We start from the raw sequence: 19,935 nt of genomic DNA on the forward strand, positions 1-19,935 counted from the left end.
ACCCTGCCGTGGAGGGGAACTCCACCGGCGGAGAACGATGAGTGGCGAGGCAACGACGAGTCGTGCCGTACGCCAACTGACGGCGTTATCAGCGGCGTAACGATGCTTCCGTCTGGGGTAACTCTGTCCCCAAAGTATGGTCCGGGTCCTCATCGACGTCCTCACTCCACACCATTGAAGGCGCTGTCGTGGTGATGGTCGTATGTTCCACGTCGGTCGTAGGGGCGGAGGACGTCTCGGCGGCAGTCGCAGCGGTGGAGTCCATTGGTTCAGGAGCACCCGTGCGAGCCAGTAGAGTAGGCATCGACACAGCCACAGTCGGCGTCATGTTGGCGTCATTCGTGTCGTCGTGTAGGTTCTCCGAGGCCTCGTCGGGTCGGACGGCCTCTGCAGCATCAGGGGGAGGTGATCCGTCTCGTTCCGAGACCGTATGGCGCCGCCTCTTGCGCCTCTTAGGTGAACGTTGTTTGCGGGTTCGTCCCTCCGTGTCGGAAGACGGAAGAGAGTCGCGTCGCTCCGAGAGGAAGGCCGTCCCGGGAACGTCAATTGACGGGGCGTCCATATGGTCGTGCGGGTGGGGGTCGGAAGTCGTCGCTGTTGGTAGTGGCGCCGGAGTAGCGTCAGGCTTCGAGCGCGACGTGCCGGCCCCGGCGGTATCCGTAGCAGAAGGAAGGGTCACCGGTACGTGGGCCGACGGGCGGTGGCCGGTGGGAGGAGAAGAGAGCGCCGAAGCATAGGTGACCGGTAAAACCGTCGTCGGAGCCGGAGGTGTCACGGTAGCGGCTGGCAATTGGGTGATTCGTCGCTGAAGACACTCAGATCTGAGGTGGCCTTCTTTGCCGCACCCGGAACAGGTCTTGGGTTGGCCGTCGTATATGACAACCGCGCGGCACCCGCTAATTTGCAGGTAAGATGGCACGTGGCGATGGAGATCGATGGTGATCTGCCGTACACCGTTAAGAACGGGGTACGTTTGGAATTGCGCCCAGCGTTCGGCAGTGTGGCCATGTACAGTGCCATATGGGCGGAAAGCCGCTATAACGTCTTCCGCCGGGAGCTCGAACGGGAGTTCGAAAACTCGTATGGTGCGCATTCCTAAGCCGGCATGGTCGACGGTGACCGCTCCGACATTGCCGTCGGCGTGGCAAAAGCGTAAGCCATGGTTGGTGTCACAAAGTATTCGTTCGCATACCGCGTCATTGACGACTTTGACGTACACCGTACTGCTTAATATGGACAAATGGATGCCCAAGATATCGGAAGCTGGGATCTTAGCAACGTCGCGTAGGAAGCGTTCCACGTCCAAGGCCTTTGGTCGTGCGTAGTCGATGCAGAAGGTGAATCGTAAAGTGGATTTTCTAAAACGGTTGGCCATGGTTCTAGTGCACGTAAGTGACACGTAAGTGACGGCCGCGGAAATGTAAACAACAGCGAGCTCGCGCGCTTCGCAGGCGGAAACAGCAACACGTCCGCACTGCACGGCGGCGAAAGCCGGACTGTTGCCACTCAGCTACCGGGGCCGGACACCCGATCTTCTGTCGACAATCAATGAAATGAAAGTATAGTAAAGTATTTCCGTCAATCAGACAATCAAATGACGAGCAAAGCGATATTGACTGAAGAGAAGAGACGCGCTCAACTTCCAAGGTCTCCGATTGCCTTTATCAGGAATGGGAATCGGCTTAAAATGTTCGCCCATTATTTCTGCATGCGCTGTAGGGACGATAGCCTTATACGGTACTCTGAACTTCAGCGGCTGTCGGGAGAGTGAAGAGTGATTTTGCTTATAAATGTGGCGATTTTTTCATTTCGAGAACAGCGAGTAATCATTTCCTTTTTCCTCTTGCGTGGTTTTGAGCCTCATTGAAATTCATCACCAGGATGTTGAAACGTATGGTCAATATGAGTGCGACAGTGCAAAGAAAAGGTCGATCGTCGTGTTACAACGAACCCAAACTGTCTTGGCTTAACGTCACCTGGACTGACTACTTGATCACGCGACGAGAACCAGCTGTTTTGAAGGATCGTTGATTGACTTTGAAAGATGTCGTCTCAGTAGTTGGCATTTCCGTACGATCGGTGTACACAGTCGTGCATGATGACATGAAACCGTAGGAATCTTTCTCCACGTGGTGTCACGAGTGCTAACGGGTGACCGGAGCTTTGTACGTGTGACACTTTAACAGGTGAAGTCGGTATGAGATGTGAATGGGACTTTATTTTTACATTTGTGGCAGTGGATGCGGCTTGCATGACATTTTTTTCAATCCTGATACCAAGGGCCAGTCATATTCTTGGAAACACAGACCCACCGCCACAAAAATGTTTTGGGTTAGGATCAGTTCTGAAAAAGTAATAGTGGCATGTTTTGAGACAGTGGTGGAGAAACGCTTACCCATTTTGTTCTTAAGGACAATGCAAAGGCAGGTGCAAACTGCCAATGTGTTTTTAAGAATAGTTTCATTCAATAATTGCTAGAAAAACGGCTCGGAAATGCTGCCCGTATGCTCTTTCACCAAGAAAATATGATACATCGAGAGAACGCGACGCAGGAGTCCCTTCCTGAAAACAGCTTTGTAGTGATTTGTCATATTTCTACTCACGTGACATAGTTCCTAGCAATTTTTTACATTTTTCAATAGTAAAAGGCACGTTGCGATGGTCACATATTTTCCAGCCGTGCAGCAACTGTATCAGCAAATTTCAAGTCAGAAAATACTGCTAACAAGCGTTTGCAGCACTCATAAAATGTTGGCATCGCCGTTGAGAAAAGTGTACAAGGCTGGAGATAGAAGTTTCAATGCTTTCTTGCGAACATTTTGTGAAAAAGAAATGAGAGAAACCGAGCGAGGTGGCGCAGTGTCTGGCACACTCGACTCCCATTCGTGAGGACGACGGTTTAATCCTGCGTCCGGCCATCCTGATTTAGGTTTTCCGTGATTTCCCTAAATCGCTCCAGGCAAATGCCGGGATGGTTCCTTTGAAAGGACACGGCCGACTTCCTACCCCGTCCTTCCCTAATCCGATGAAACCGGTGATCTCGCTGTCTGGTACCCTCCCCCCCCAAAACAACCCAACCCAACAATCCTCAGAGAACTTTTCTGGTCGTGGGGCACATCCAGGTTCTTCAGCGTTCGCACCTCACTACATGAACTTTAGCTAATTAAATGGACCTTAGAAATCCAACTGCTTTTTTCAATTTTTATTTATCAACAATAACTGTACGACGGTAAAATCCGAGTATAAGGTAATAGTGTTGCAAGAAGAATTATATAATTAATGAATCGTAGTAGAGTAATGAGTACTGCATTGAAAAGACAAAGACTATTTCTTACATCGGAGGAAAATAGAAATGATAAAATCAGGTATAAGCTTCATCTACATCCACATCTGGACTCCACAAGATAAATTACGATGTGTGGTGGAGGGTACTTCAGGTACCACTATCTTTTTTCCCCCCGCCTTCCCTGCCTTGTTCCATTCTCGAATGGTGAGAGGGTAGAATGATTGTCTGCAAACCCTCGTATGAGCTGTAATGTCTGATTTTCTCACTGATTATTTCACGAGACGTACGTGGGAACAAGTAATATTGTGTACGACTCTCGATGGAAAGTACACCATCCGTTCAAAAGTTTGGAGACTGAATTCATTCCTGGCGTATAAGCGAATGCAGTGTGATAATTACGGTGGCAACATCAAATAAAAACAATAAACAACAGATGTGGACTAGGCCATTCAGTGGTGAGTAGGCAGTATTAATTAGCGAACATGCGGCCTTAAAGTGTCACCGTTTTGTTCTGAGGCAGATCACAGTGGAAACACAGCGGAACTCCATTTCTCAATCAAGTGTTCAAGACATTTTCCGGAATATGTAATAGAGGAGAATAATGTGTGAAGAGCTAATCCCGCACAAGTTAACTACCTAACATAAAAAAAGACTCATGAACCCCTGCTGTGATTTGGCTGAAATGCAAACTGTGGATAATCCTCCTCTGGAAAAAAAATTATCACGGGTAGCAAGTCGATATAATCAATACAACCCAACATAACTCGACAAAAATGCAAAAATTCACATGAAGGGTCAACGCTTTGACGACATAAACGACGTTCAAGCCAATATGACTCCAGAGTTTAACAAGATCCGGAAGGTGGAGTTTTCTGGATGTTTCAAATGACTGTATGAACATTCTGTGCGCTGTACTCAAGTAAGGGAAGACTATGTAAACACCTGAAACATTTAAGATCATCATTTTAACTTTTCTCTTTTTTTCTAATCCAGTCGCTAAAGTATTCAGACTGACGAGTTACATTTAAATAACAAAACTCTCTGTAATACTCACCGCCTCTCTTGTAGCGTCTGCCACAGGTTTTTATTGAGCCTCTCCATGACGCATTCGCGTCAACTAAACTATCTGGTGACAAAATGCTACGCTCTTGCATCTCTTCTATTTTTCTCACCAATACAAACAAAAGGATAAAAAGTATTGATGGAATCTCAGACGATACAGTAAAACAATTTTTAAAAGAATGGACACCAGATAGTTCTCGGAAATAATCCATGCCGATGCATTGACGTCCTCACGATGGGATGAGGAAGTGGGGTAGCTCTACGTAAATTTATGGAAGCTAAAAAATTATCATTATTCGGTGTGTCATGGGATGGAGTTTTATCATGCCAAACTATTTTGAACTGTGGCTCATTTTCAAGTGCACGTTTAACACAAAACACAGGCACTACAGTCTGAAACCGCGCGACCGCTACGGTGGCAGGTTCGAATCCTGCCTCGGGCATGGATGTGTGTGATGTCCTTAGGTTAGTTAGGTTTAAGTAGTTCTACGTTCTAGGGGACTGATGACCTCCGATGTTAAGTCCCATAGTGCTCAGAGTCATTTTTGAACAGAAATGGAAATGAAGTAAAAAATATCAAACTCTCTACAGTTGAACGGTTGGACAAATATATACTGACATTAATAATAAATCCTTCTAGTACACGTACATCAGATATCACATGTCATGCACTTTCACGCACAACAGGCACAGAATACAGTATAATTATAGATCCTTGGTACTTAAGTGCTCATTTTAACTACACAGGTTGGTGAAAATTGGGATCATGTCATTCTCTGCTAACGAAACAGGTCAAATTCAGCGCCTATAGCATTTCGGCGACGGCCACTAGTACACAGCTGGCCATCAAAGTTGTAGCACTAAGGATAATGTAACATAATAACAGCACAGGTGTTCCATTTGCAGTGTCTAGATGTGAAGCAACCTTTGAAGTACAGAAAAGCTCAAATAAGAAAATTAATTCCTATCAACATATATGTAGTACGATAAGAAGAACAGTAAAGGGGGAAATGAGAACTGTAAAAAAAGTCAATGCAGTCCACTAGATGATACATAGAGCCGAAAGTTGGACATTAAAATGGGGATGTCGGCTGTGGTAGGGGGGGGGGGGGAGGTGTCGAGGAGCAGACAAAAACTGTGACCTCCTCCAAACCGAATGTTGGCGACCAGTGTTAAACTGTGACGCACACATCAAGCAAATATGTAATACAACTCTTTCCTTGTACAATAAAATCATCACAACTGGACAAAATTGGTTTAACTTACCAGGTAATGTGATAAAGATATACAACCACAGCTTGCTTGCGTCCGTACTTGGCTACGGAGCAAGTGTCGGGACCATAGGCTCAGGCTGGTGAGCACAACCGCTGCCCTACGCAGAGTACAGCGCAGTATTACAAAAACATTGGTGGGTGCTTTCGGAACCACATCGACAGACGGGATAGGGATAATAATGGGGCTTTGCCCAATTCATTTAGCGATAAGGCAGTGCGCTGCCATATATGGGATTAAGAGGAATGAATATACGATTGTAGAATGAATTATGGGCAGGGCATGTCAAATATTCAGAGAGACAAAGACCACCGTTATCAGTATATGGCAAAGAGAGTGGCAAGCATCTAATATAGCTCTAAGGGTCTCTGAATTTATACCATCAGTTACAGAAAGAGTTAAAATAAAGTACATGGAGCCCAATAAAGAAATAATACATTAATTAACGGGGCACACCAGATTGCGAATGTGGGGAGTAGGTGGGCTCTCTGAACACGTCGTTTGGGAATGTCCAAAGTTCGCATCAGTTGTTTCAACTGATGGGCAAGCCGTTGGAGACGGAAATGTAAACAACATACTACACGATCCTGATTTATATAGAGATTTTGCGGTCTTATGTGATACGGTATCAGACCACGCGCAGCACATATAGACTGAAGAGCCAAAGAAATTGGTATATCTTATCATGTAGTCCCGAGAGCACGCAGAAGTGACGCAAAACGGCTTGGCGTGGACCAGAATAACGTCTGAAGTAGTGCTGGAGGGAGCTGACATCATGAATCCAGCAGGGCTGTTCATAAATACGTAAGAGTACGAGAGGGTGGAGACTTCTTCGGACAGCACGTTGCAAGGCACCCCGGATACGCTCAGTAATGTTCATGTCTGAAAAGTTTGAGGCCAGCCGAAGTGTTTAAACTCAGAAGAGTGTTCCTACAGCCACTCTGTAGCAATTATGGACGTATGAGATGTTACATTGTTCTGCTGGGATTCCCCAAATCCACCGGAAAGCACAATGGACATGGGCATGAAAGTGATCAGACAGGATACTTACGTACGTGTGATGTGTTAGAGTCGTATCTAGACGTATCAGAGGTCCCATATCACTCAAGTTGCACAGGCCCCACACCATTATAGAGCCTCCACTATCTTGAACAGTCAGCTGCTGACATGCAGGGTCCATGGATTCATGAGCTTGTCTCCACACCCGTGCACTTCTATCCGCTCGATACAATTTGAAGCGAGACTCGTCCGACCAGGCAACATGTTTCCAGTCATCAACAGTCAGCCGTTGGGGCCCACTGGCCCAGGGGAGACGTAAAGCCTTTTGTCCTGCAGTCATCAAGGGTAGACGAGTGGACCTTCGGCTCCGAAAGCCCAAATCGAAGATGTTTCGTTGAATGGTTCACAAGCTGACACTTGTTGATGGCCCAGCATTGAAATCAGCAGCAGTTTAGGGAAGGGTTGCTCTTCTGTCACGCTGAACGATTCTCTTCAGTCGTCGTTGGTCCCGTTCTTGCAGGATCTTTTTCCAACTGCAGTGATGTCCGAGATTTGACGTTTTACCTGATTCCTGATATTCACGCTGCACTGGTGAAATGGTCGCAAGGGAAAATCCCCACTTCATCACTACCTCGGAGATGCTGTGTCCCATCGTTCGTGCACCGCCTGTAACACCACGTTCAAACTCACTTAAATGTTGATAAATTACCATTGTAGTAGCAGTAGGTTATCTATCAAATGCACCAGACACTTGTTGTGTTATACAGGCGTTGCCGACCCCAGCACTTCATTGTAGGATTGTAGAATTGTCTAGTAAGTCGCCGGTCTGTTCTTACAAGGGAACCTCCCCATGGCACCCCCCTCAGATTTAGTTATAAGTCGGCACAGTGGATAGGCCTTGATAAACTGAACACAGATCAATTGAGAAAACAGGAAGAAGTTGTGTGGAACTGTGAAAAAATAAGCAAAATAGACAAACTGAGTAGTCCATGGGCGACATAGGCAACATCATGGACGATATGAGTTCAGGAGCGCCGTGGTCGAGTGGTAGCGTGAGCAGCTGCAGACCAAGAGGTCCTTGGTTCAAGTCTTCCCTCGAGTGAAAATTTTACATTCTTTATTTTTGCATAGTTATTATCTGTCCGTTCGTTTATTGATGTCTCTGTTCACTGTAATAAGTTTAGTGTCTGTGTTTTGCGACCGCATCGCAAAACGGTGCGATTAGTAGACGAAAGGACGTGTCTCTCCAATGGGAACCGAAAACATTTGATCGCAAGGTCATAGGGCAACCGATTCCTCCACAGGAAAACACATCTGATATATTCTATACGACACTGGTGACGGCATGTGCGTCACATGACAGGAATATGTTGTCGACCCACCTAACTTGTACACTTGGTGAATGGGTAAAAAGATTCTTTTACCTTGCCCGATTTAGGTTTTCTTGTGGATGTGATAATCACTCCCAAAAAAGTGATGAAAACATAAGAGTTTGTCACATAAACTGAAAATAAAAAATTAAACTTTTCACTGGACGGAAGATTCGAACCAAGGACGTTTCGTTGCGCAGCTACTCACGTTACCACGAGACCGCGGAGCTCCTGTGGGCCCAGTGTCCTTAATGTTGCCTATCTTCCCATGAACTACACAGTTTGTATATTTTGCTTATTTTTTCACAGTTCCACACAACTTCTTCCTGTTTTCTCAATTGATCTGTGTTCAGTTTTTCAAGGCCTATCCACTGTGCCAACTTATAACTAAATCTGAGGGGGGTGCGATGCTGAGGTTCCCTTGTTAGTCTCTAGATAACAAGCTAACTTGTAATTGTAGATATGCCACTGAGCAAGTGTGGCAGCTGGTTGCGGGTGATGATGGATAGTGGTTGGGGCTGCCCATGTGGTTGGCCGCAGGGGGGCGGCGCCTGCAGGGAGTAGAGACGCGAACTGCGCCTGCGATCGCAGCGCGTGTAGAATGCGGCTCGTAAAGCGGGCCGTGTCTGCCAAGCGCCGCCATTAGGCGCACAGCCCCGCGCCCGGACGCGGCTCCGCCGGCGCAGCGCCTGTATCGGGCAGCCCGCATTACACGGCCCGGCTGCGCGGCCGGGTCTAGCCCGGCGGGATAGTCATCGGGCGGGCGCCACTCGCCGTCCTATCAATAACGCACAGGCGCTGCTGTCAGGCCCGCCGCGCCTTTACAGCTCTCTCCGTCTGTTCGCAGACACGGCATAAAACGGCGACGGTGTGAGGCAGGCGCCCCCCAGTGCACCCTACCGCGCCGCTTTTTGTGAGGGCACCGTCGAGGCCTCGTCACTTTCCAGAATCAAACTACTGAAGAACTGCGAGATGCGAGTCCTTCCTTAGGTCCCATAAGTGTTTCCTCCGAGCCTCCACATAGTCTGAGGTGCGAAGTTAGTCGAAGATACACCGTAGTAGATATTTTCCGATATCTGCTACAAAGAAAACCTAAAGGTTTAACGTCCCGTCGAATTCGAGTTCATTAGGGATGGAACACAAGCAGTTTTTGGTAGAATGTCGGACGTTCAACTATGTCATTCTCAAGGGCGCCAATCTCGAAATTTGTCTTAAGCAACTTATGGAATTTTGCAAAAACAGACTTAATGTCTGATAGGGTAGCTGCAATCAGTGATTTTACAATGTAACTTTTAATATTGATTACAACATGTTTATTCATATGACCGGTTTCGGTACCTTTAGAACCATCTTCAGATCTGATATTTCGGTTACAGGAGTAACCCGTCCAAATACAGCAACTTTCACATGTTGCGTCACATGTGATATTGATGTGACGCAGCATGTGAAAGCTGCTGTATTTGGACGGGTTACTCCTGCAACCGAAATATCAGATCTGAAGATGGTTCTAAAGGAACCGAAACCGGTCATATGAATAAACATTTTGCAATCGAGACGAATTAAAAGTTACAATTTATGGAAGCCACGAAAAACGAAAATTTCACGAACCGTTGCCCTCTACGCAGACAAGCACTTTTCTACTTTTTTTGTTTGTTTCCTCTCCTTGTAGCCCCCCATATTCTCGCCAGTATCACATCTGCAGCGTTCCCACAGTCCAAATCCTTGTATTGGTGCAACAAAATGTATTTTATTCCTCAATGGGAAAAAACTGGGTGTCATTTACGGTTTCGTAACACAAACATAAAACCTAAGTGAATTCGAGATAAAATTTAAACCAACATTTCTCTTCTACTTGCAGAGGTAGACAGTGAGAGGAATGCAAAATCGGAAGTGTGGTGTCATCCCTTACGAGACTCGGCAACACGGAATCGGCACCGCAGACAGCTCGCTGTAGTCTGCAAACAAACAATGGAAGGCACTCCAAGGTACGACGTTTCACACTCAGCACGGCAGCGCCCTCTCGTTATGGTCAATATAGTGTCGAGCATGCAAGAGCTCAATCGTAGAACGTGACCTCATCTGAAGGAGTCAACATAATAGTGTAGAACCAACGAACTGTAATTTTTTTTTTTCTTTATTGAATTTCGATTTCCTCCGAAGCGGGCGGGCTGGCAGCAGCATAGTATGCCGCTCTTCAGCCTACAGACTTTGTTAAAAAGATGAAGAGAATAAATAATAAAAACAGGCCATAAAATTTAAGACCTAAGTAGGAACATGGCGAAAAAATCGTGGAACTTAAAACGTAGAACAAAGGGATGATGATGCGAATAAAATACATACGAAGCAGATAGGTAAAATAATAGACAGACAATTAAAAAACACGGCGACAGTCTGGTTTCTGTTCGCAAAAGACATAAAATTCACACCCAGCGATAGCATGGCTTCTGTTCGCAACACTAGAAAGATGAACAACACTGCACGTTCACTGGAACACTGCACTAAAAGTTGGCAAATGTGACATACCACAACCGAGAGCAGGTGGGGGACAGATGATGGGAAATTAAGAAAGGGGGGGAAGGAAAGGCAAAGCGAAGGGGAGGACCCATAAGAGAGGTGGGGGGGGGGGGCTGCTAGGCAGACGCGACAGGGAGTGGGGAAGGCAGTGGAGCAGAAGACAAAAGGACTCAGGGGGGGGGAGAAGGGAGGTAGGGAGAGGTTAAGTGGGGAGAAAACACAGGATGAAAGGGGGGGAAGATTGAGCCCAGGGAAAGGACAGAGGAAAGGAGGGGGGGTGAGGGTCAGAGTTGATAGGAGGGATACATAGAGGGAGAGAGGGCATCATCCGGGAGGGGGAGTGGATGGAAGCTACCTTGGGAAAGGAGATGAAGGGTGTAGAGATGGAGGGTAGGGGGGACACAACAGGGAAGGTGTGGCAGGGGGCGCAGACGGGAGAGGAATGGCTCTGAGCACTATGGGACTCAACTGCTGAGGTCATAAGTCCCCTAGAACTCAGAATTACTTAAACCTAACCTAACCTAAGGACAACACACACATCCATGCCCGAGGCAGGATTCGAACCTGCGACCGTAGCGGTCGCGCGGTTCCAGACTGTAGCGCCAGAACCGCTCGGCCACCAGTGGCCGGCGCGGGAGAGGAGAGGAGCAACCAGGGGGTGAGGGGGATCAAGGCAGCGGGAGGTGTAGAGTATGCGGATATGTTCAAGGAATAGTAGCAGATGGAGGAAAGGAATGAGGTCATAGAGGATCCGCGTGGGGGACGGGAGGCGTATATGGAAGGTGAGGCGGAGTGCATGACGCTCTGGAGGGACTTATAGAATTCTGGGGGGGGGGGGGCAGATATCCAGGCAGGACTGGCATAACAGAGGATGGGACGGATTAAGGATTTGTAGGTGTGGAGGGTGGTAGAGGGGTGCAACCCCCATGTCCAGTCAGAGAGGAGTTTGAGGAGTCGGAGCAGGTTGTGGGCTTTGGATTGGATGGAGCGGAGATCAGGGATCCAGGTGAGGTGTGTAAAAGTTTGTGATAGACTTGTACTTTAGTAAATATTGAACATTACATTTTAAGAGAACAGTTCGTTAATCTGTGCATAAAGTATTGCTTTCATAGTCAATGACAGTTGTAAGTTAACCAGTATTCCTGTGGCAAACTCGTGTCTCAAGTTACGTAAATATTTCTTTTATTTATTTAACTGAGCCGTGAAAGTCAGTACCTCCATCTGCTAACGCTCAGTTATCTTTGCCGATCGACGTAGGGAATTTCGCTGGTCTGCCGAAAGGGGGCAGGTTCAAATGGTTCAAATGGCTCTGAGCACTATGGGACTTAACATCTGTGGTCATCAGTCCCATAGAACTTAGAACTACTTAAACCTAACTAACCTAAGGACATCACACACATCCATGCCCGAGGCAGGATTCGAACCTCCGACCGTAGCAGTCGCGCGGTTCCGGACTGCGCGCCTAGAACCGCTAGACCACCGCGGCCGGCAAAGGGGGCAGGTAGAGCGTTCTTGAAAGGTGGGTTGCCGTGGGATAGGACAAAGGCGCTACAGTGATTTGGAGTTTTTCCTCGTGCTAGCGGTGTGGTGTGAACCAGGAAGCATGGGCAGTGTGGCGAGTATGTACACGGAATGTTAGAGTACCTGCTGAGGAAACAGAAGGTAACTGTACTTCAGCGAGGAAGGATCCTAAGCTAATTTACATGGGCCAACTTTAGTTGAATCTGTATATCTTTAGCCTCCCTGACGATCCCCAGGTCTATTACTCCCTCTTCCCTAATGTCCGCAATCGAACTGACACCTCTGCCCCTCCACTCGCTCCTGACTTCCAGTACTTGGACAACATTACACACACCGAACTCAATGCCCCGATCACTACTCAAGGTATTATATCTACACTCTGCACTAAACGCAACACACATCCTGATGTTTCTCAAACCCAACAAACTGCCATCCGCTGTCTCCTCCTACCATCCCATAAGCCTTACCTTGGTCTTCAGCAAGGTCCTGGAATCCATCCTCACCTGACATATCCACCATCATCTCCACCAGCACTGCTTCCTTCTTGCTACCCAATGGGGCTTTCGGCCGTCCTTCTCTGCCGATGACCTTCTCCTTCACCTCACTCACCTCCTATCTGAACAACTCAACTCCCGTAGCTCTGCCATCTTCCTCTCGACCTTGAACGTGCCTACGACAGTGTATGGCATTTCAGTCTCCTCTTCAAGCTCCAAACCTTTGCTCTTCCTCTTAACTACGTCCGCCTGATCGCCTTCTTTCTTTCTCACTGTCCTTCCTATGTCACCATCCATAACACAGATTCCTACACCATCTACCCCTCTGCCGGTGTGCCACAAGGTTCTGTCCTCTCCCCTCTTCTCTACCTTCTTTACACGGCAGATATGCCACCGCCTTCACCCCCCTTACACCTTCTCCAGTACGCCGATGACACCGCCTTCCTTGCCCTTGCCCCTACCCTGCAACGCTCCCAGCACCTTCTCCAATCCCATCTTGACCGGTTCACCACTTGGTGTAACCAGTGGCTGCTCAAGGTCAATCCTTCCAAAATCCAGGCGATCATTGTAGGCAAAACCACCCCTTCCTTCCCTCTCCTCGATTTCCATCTCACTATCTATGGCCATCCTATCAACCTCACCCCCACCCTCAAGTACCTTGGTGTCACCCTTGACCATAGCCTCTCCTGTCCCCACCCCCCATCTCCGGATGATCCGAGCCAAGGCAAGCTCCCAACTCCACCTCCTCAAGCTCCTTTCTGGCTGCACATCGAGTTTGAACCCCTCCACTGTCCTCCACACTTATAAATCCCTCATCTACCCTATCCTCTGTTATACCCATCCCACCTGGATCGCCGCCCCTCCTACCTTCTACAAATCCCTTCAAATCCAGGAACGCCATAAACTCTGCCTCACCTATTGTATCAGTCTCCCCTCTCCCATGCAGATCTTCTATGACTTAATTCCGTTCCCACACCTCCTCCTTTTGCTGGAACGGATACGGATCCTTTACACCTCACGCAAACTTGATCCCACTCACCTGCTTGTCTCTCTCATCCTTTCCCAGCCCCATCTGCACTTGTACTCCCACATCCCACCCACTCTTCATCTCTCCACGCTCCATACCCTTACCCAAAGTGGCTTCCGCCAACTCGCCCTCCCTCATGATGTCCTCATCCTCCCTATCTACCCCTCCTACCAACTTTGATCCTCCCCTTCCTCCCCTGTGTTTTTCCTCCAGAGAATCATCTTTCCCTTCTCTCCTTCCTCTCTTCCTCCCTCCCTCCCCTCCTCACTCCCCAGGCTTCCAGACCCCCCTACCCTCTGCCCTCCCCCTCCCTTCTCCTCTCCCACTGGCATCAACCCCCTCTCCCTCTCCTTCCTACTCTCACCTCTTCCCTCTTTTTTGTGTGAACAGTGCGTCTTCGTGCACTGGAAATCGTCGCCGCAGTGTTCGTCTCTCCATCCGAGCTCCTCCTTCACGTGTGACATTCAGTATTCTCCGCTGTGTTTAGTGTTGAACTTTTTTTTTTTAATTAATCCAAGCAGTGCGTCAGTGAAAGTTTATTTTATTATGTTTGTCTCCCGTTTTTGCCCTCCATGTATGTTTCTTTTTCTGTATTCCTGTTGTACGGTATGTCTTTTCTATGGCCGAAGAGCGGAATAAATAGGCTGCTGCTGGCCTACCTTGTTTGCAAGGTATCAAAATGACAATAAAGAAAAAAGATTGAACCTGTGGCGCCGAGACCAAACTTAGGTAGCGGCCAGCGTCAAACGAACTTAAGATTGTACTTGTTTTGCAAAGGGCTGCTTGAGCCGCCATGGATGACGCCCTCGGTATTTATGTGTTGGCTCATCTTAATTTTGATACTAAATAGGTATAGAATTATCTAATCAAAATTTGGCCCTTTGTAACTGTACGTCCTAAGGTCATTTCTACGGATTTCATGTTTAATATTTAATCAGTTTTTTTAAAAATATATTAAAATGTGTTTTTAGCATTTTGGTGCTGTGTCATGTTGAGCGGTTTAGCTGTAATTACTCAGCAGTATGTAATGTGATAAATTATTCCTGAAATCAGCTGATTTCGAATTTAATGACAATCATTGTTACTGCCACGTTAGCACAGTGTCTGCTTTCGGTAATTTAAGGCACTGCTATGGTTGTCGAAGTATTGTTTAACCTGCCTTAAGAAAAATTCTATTAAAGGTTATTATTGTCGTTTTGCTGCTATGTTGCATTCCACAGTTTAATTTGACGGTGGCTACTCGTTAGTATTGAATGCAATAAGTCACTGATGAGGTTGCTGAAGTATTATTTAACCTGGCTTACGGAAAATTTTATTAAGAGTTATTCTGTTCATTTTCCTGCTGCATTGTATTCCACAGTTTAATTGTACGATGATTGCTCATTAGTATTTAATCTGATGAGTCACTGCTGAAGTTGTGGAAGTACTATTTAACTTCGACGTAAAGAAAATTTTCTTGAAAGTTGTAATTTTCATTTTGGGGGTGTGCTACATTGCACAGTCAAACTGTAATCATTCACTATTTGTGTATTTCTGGTTTTTATTAATGTCTTGGGGCTAAGGTCTTAATTTGTAAGCATAACGCTTTTATCAATAAACCCTGATACTCCTGTTAAATAACAGATTATCATTGGCACCTACCATTTCCCAGACAAAATCCCCTCCCCCTAAAAATTAGTAATAAATTAAACTAAAGTTTCGTGTGTTCTAGTTCCAATGTCACCTCACCGAGCAATGATATCAAATGCTTATATTCCCTCCTGTTCCGGTTGTCTCATAGTCCATGTTTATCTATCATACAATGCTGTGCACCAAACGTGCGTACACAGAAATATCTTCATCAATAAAGGTCTATGTTTAATTCCAGTAGATTTCTCTTGCCCAGGAATACATTTTTTCCAGTTCCAGTCTGCTATTTATGTTCTCCTTGCTCCGTCCGTAATGTGTTATTTTGCTGCTTAAATAGGAGAATTCCTTAATTAAAATTTCCTCGTGATTGGCAACTTTGATGTTAAGTTCCTCGCTTTTCTCATTTCTGCTTCTTATTATTTTCTTCTTTTTTTCTTATATTTACTCTCAATCGATACTCAGTATTCATTGGACTATTCATTCCACTCAACAGATCCTGTAATTCTTCTTCATCTGCAGCCTTACCGCTTACAATTACTACAAACCCTGAGACCCTATGACAAAGTCGGAAGCTCTGAATTTTGGTGGCACAAATGCCATATTTTATGGAACATTATGGGTTTGCGAGAAACTCATCTTCATTGTTGGAGCAATATTTTTTTGTTAATGGCACAGTGAACAGACACAATGTGCGAATATGGGGAACAGAGAATCACCATGCTATCATGCTGTACATTCGAGATTCACCAAAAGTTCTTTATAGACTCACGGTTTAAAGTTTACGCGCCCTTTTTCTTCTGCTAAAAGACCTTTATAGAACGCGTGTTTCTGGATGTGCTGGAAAATTAGCTCTTGCCACAACTGGAACCCGACAGCGTGGGCTCCTATCTTCCAGCGGAAAGGTGCTGCACCCCACTTCCATCACGATGTTCGTAAATTCTTAAACAGAAAACTGAGAAAACGATGGATCGGTAGTGGTGGTGTTGATGATCAGCAATCCATATCATGGCCTCAACGATCTCCCGACCTAATCCGATGCGACTTTTTTGTGTGTGAAGTTAAAGATTCGGTGTCTACTCCTCCTCTACCAACGCACCTACCAGAACTCAGAGCTCGCATCAACAGTGCTCTGAACAATTACATGTTCCTGATGTACCACAGTTGAGACGATCTGGTATGGTTTGGACACTGAAGGAATTTTCAGACGACAAGATCGTTAGTAAAGCATTTATTAGATTTAATACACCTTTTACTAACGTTCTTGGCGTTTGAAAGTTTCTTTACAGTCCAAGTTTTTCAATAGACTGATAGTGATATGGTACGCCGAACGTGGTAGCAACTTTATTATCGACTTGATATCTGCAGCTTTTGTTGAGAGGCAAATATGAAGGACTTTCAGTGTGTCAAAAATAGTTTTCGAGTTTTTCTATGTCTGTGCAAAGCTTTGTGGCAATATGTCAAATACGTAGTATACAGTAGCTACAGCATATCTGTGAAACAGCTTCAATTATTTATAATAATCCTGTAGTTTTGGTTCGTTAGAAAACCGTTGTGTATCAAGGAGATTAGGTCACGCACGTCCTATAAACTTAGTTACTGGGAAGTTTTTTATTTGTACGAATGTTTCCTGTTCATTACTGACTAGTAGTCTAGAATTTCTTGCTAACTTGAATAGCTGTTATGCTTTTTCCTCTGGCGTCTGTGATAACTGGTAGTCGTCCTGCTCGCTAGTGTTTTGAGTACTGTCCATTTTCGGTGGCCCCTCTTAGATTAAACAATGTGGAATGTGCAGCTCGTAGGACCGTTGCTGTGTGAGTGTGAGGTGCAGCTAGTTCAATAACTGCCAATATTGGGTACATTAAAGTCTTCAATGGTAAGGCGTGTTATCTGTACCAACATGTAGGAGACTGGAAAGGTGCTCAGGTGTGGTAGTAAAAATCGCTAGGGGTTCAGTACTGGTCGTCAAAGCCAGTTACTTAGAGGTCAGATTCTTGACTACGAACTGATTCGAAATTCTGGTAACGGTGGTTGGTAGTGTCGGCGACTAAGCAATAGCCGCTAAGTGGGCTTTACACTAAGCTTATTACGGGACAAACTCTCTTGCGTGGGTGTGCATTTGACATATCACCAAAGTGGCCCGAGAGGAATGCCACCATATTGGTGCTGCTACAAGGATATCGCGTCCCAGCCTGTTACAGTTTTACTATCTCTCTCATTTGTCACTGCCATTTCTACAGTTAACTTCAAGTTTCCAAATCACTCAAAATCGTACCCTTTATATTTCACTAGCACAGATTTGCAGACCTAGCATTATGGAAGAATAGTCACAAATACTCTGAACAAAACATTATGGCATCTGCCCAATGTGACTTTGGCAAACTGCAGATTGTTATGGCCCTACACGAAGCAGCGAGCAGAAACGACTAAGCTGGACAGATTTTCGCGTGCTACTAATCGTGTCGCTTGCTCGGATGAATCAAGCTTCTTGTTACACGCCGGAAGTCGTCATGTCCAGATATGCTATCATCCAGGCGAATGGCTACTCGAAACGTGCACCACGCCACTGATGTTGCGCGGTGGAGGCAGTGTTATGCAATGGAGAACACTCACTTGGGTTTCAATGGGACCTATGGTACTGATCGACGTCTCCATGACAGCTGTGGCTACGTGAACGCTATCGCAAGACTACATGCATCGCTTCGCTTCATGCTTGATGTTTCCCCGTAAGAAAACTGTACAAGGCCTGAGTCGTACTTCATTGGTTTGGAGAGCGTCGTATTGAACCCATGAAGTTCACCTGATCTGAACCGAATTGGACGCACCTCGAACATGTCTGGAACGAACTCCGCGACCACAAACCACCGGCCCTTAATTAACGGGAAATGTTTGACGTAGGTGTAGACATCTCTTGTGTGTACCTACAGAAACGAACCAAACGCTTGTCGACTTGGTGCCAAGCGAAATCTCTGTTGTATTTGCTTTCCAAAGATGGACCGAAACGCTACTAAGCAGGTGGTCATAACGTTTTGAGTTATCAATGTAAAATTATACTATCATACTCTCTAGGTCTTTCACGGTGTGCACTCAGTTACAGATCCACGCACTTACGGACACACTCTTTTGTATTATGGCCTCCAACAAGAGTGAGGTTCCATAATCGTGACGAAAGGCTATATGAGATACAGCGTCAGATGTCTTCTTTCGCTTGTTGCTGCAATTGGTCTAGGAATGTTGTCGGAAATCTCGAAATAGGGGAGAATGTGTCATGGGTATCATAAGCGAGTTGGGGTAAAACATATTCTCACAAAACTTCAGTTACCAACTTTCACCAACTTTCTCCACTGAATTCGAAAATATCTTATTGGCGCCAGCTTGTATAGGAAAAAATTATAATCATAATAAACTAAGCGAAATCAGGAATATTTAAGTGTTCATTTTTACCACGCCCTATTCGAAAATGGAACGGTAAGGAAATAGTCTGAAGATGGTTCCATGAACCGTCTGCGACGCAGAGTAGTCACGTAGCTGTAAATGAATGTGCAAAATGAACATTGTCCCATCACATCTGCTCTCAGAACCTAATAAGAACGCGAGAGAGTGCTGGAATAGCTCTTGTCTGTAACGCTGTAGCCGTGGTGATAGAAAGGGACATACACTACTGACCATTAAAATTGCTACACCAAGAAGAAGTGCAGATGAAAACGGGTATTCATTGGACAAATATATTATACTAGAACTGACATGTGATCACATTTTCACGCAATTTGCGTGCATAGATCCTGAGAAATCAGTACCCAGAACAACCACCTCTGGCCGTAATAACGGCCTTGATACGCCCGGGCATTGAGTCAAACAGAGCTTGGTTGGCGTGTACAGGTACAGCTGCCCATGCAGCTTCAACACGATACCACAGTTCATCAAGAGTAGTGACTGGGGTATTGTGGCGAGCCAGTTGCTCGGCCACCATTGACCAGACGTTTTCAATTGGTGAGAGATCTGTTGAATGTGCTGTCCAGGACAGCAGTCGAACATTTTCTGTATCCAGAAAGGCCCGTGCAGGACCTGCTACATGCGGTCGTGCATTATCCTGCTGATATATAGGGTTTCGCAGGGACCGAATGAAGGGTAGAGCCACAGGTCGTAACACATCTGAAATGTAACGTCCACTGTTCGAAGTGCCGCCAGTATGGCGATGACGAATACACGCTTCCAATGTGCGTTCACCGCGATGTCGCCAAACACGGATGCGACCATCATGATGCTGTAAACAGAACCTGCATTCATCCGAAAAAATGACGTTTTGCCATTCGTGCACCCAGGTTCATCGCTGAGTACACCATCGCAGGCGCTCGTGTCTGTGATGCAGCGTCAAGGGTAACCACAGCCATGGTCTCCGAGCTGATAGTCCATGCTGCTGCAAACGTCGTCGAACTGTTCGCGCAGATGGTTGTTGTCTTGCAAACGTCCCCATCTGTTGACTCAGGGATCGAGACGTGGTTGCACGATGCGTTACAGCCATGCAGATAAGATGCCTGTCATCTCGGCTGCTAGTGATACGAGGCCGTTGGGATCCAGCACAGCGCTCCGTACTACCATCCTGAACCCACCGATTCCGTATTCTGCTAACAGTCATTGGATCTCGACCAATGCGAGCAGTAATGTCGCGATACGATAAACCGCAATCGCGATAGGCTACAATCCGAGCTTTATCAAAGTCGGAAACTTGATGGTACGCATTTCTCCTCCTTACACGAGGCATCA

Source organism: Schistocerca piceifrons, chromosome 2, assembly GCF_021461385.2.
Source record: "Schistocerca piceifrons isolate TAMUIC-IGC-003096 chromosome 2, iqSchPice1.1, whole genome shotgun sequence".
Lineage (NCBI taxonomy): Eukaryota > Metazoa > Arthropoda > Insecta > Orthoptera > Acrididae > Schistocerca > Schistocerca piceifrons.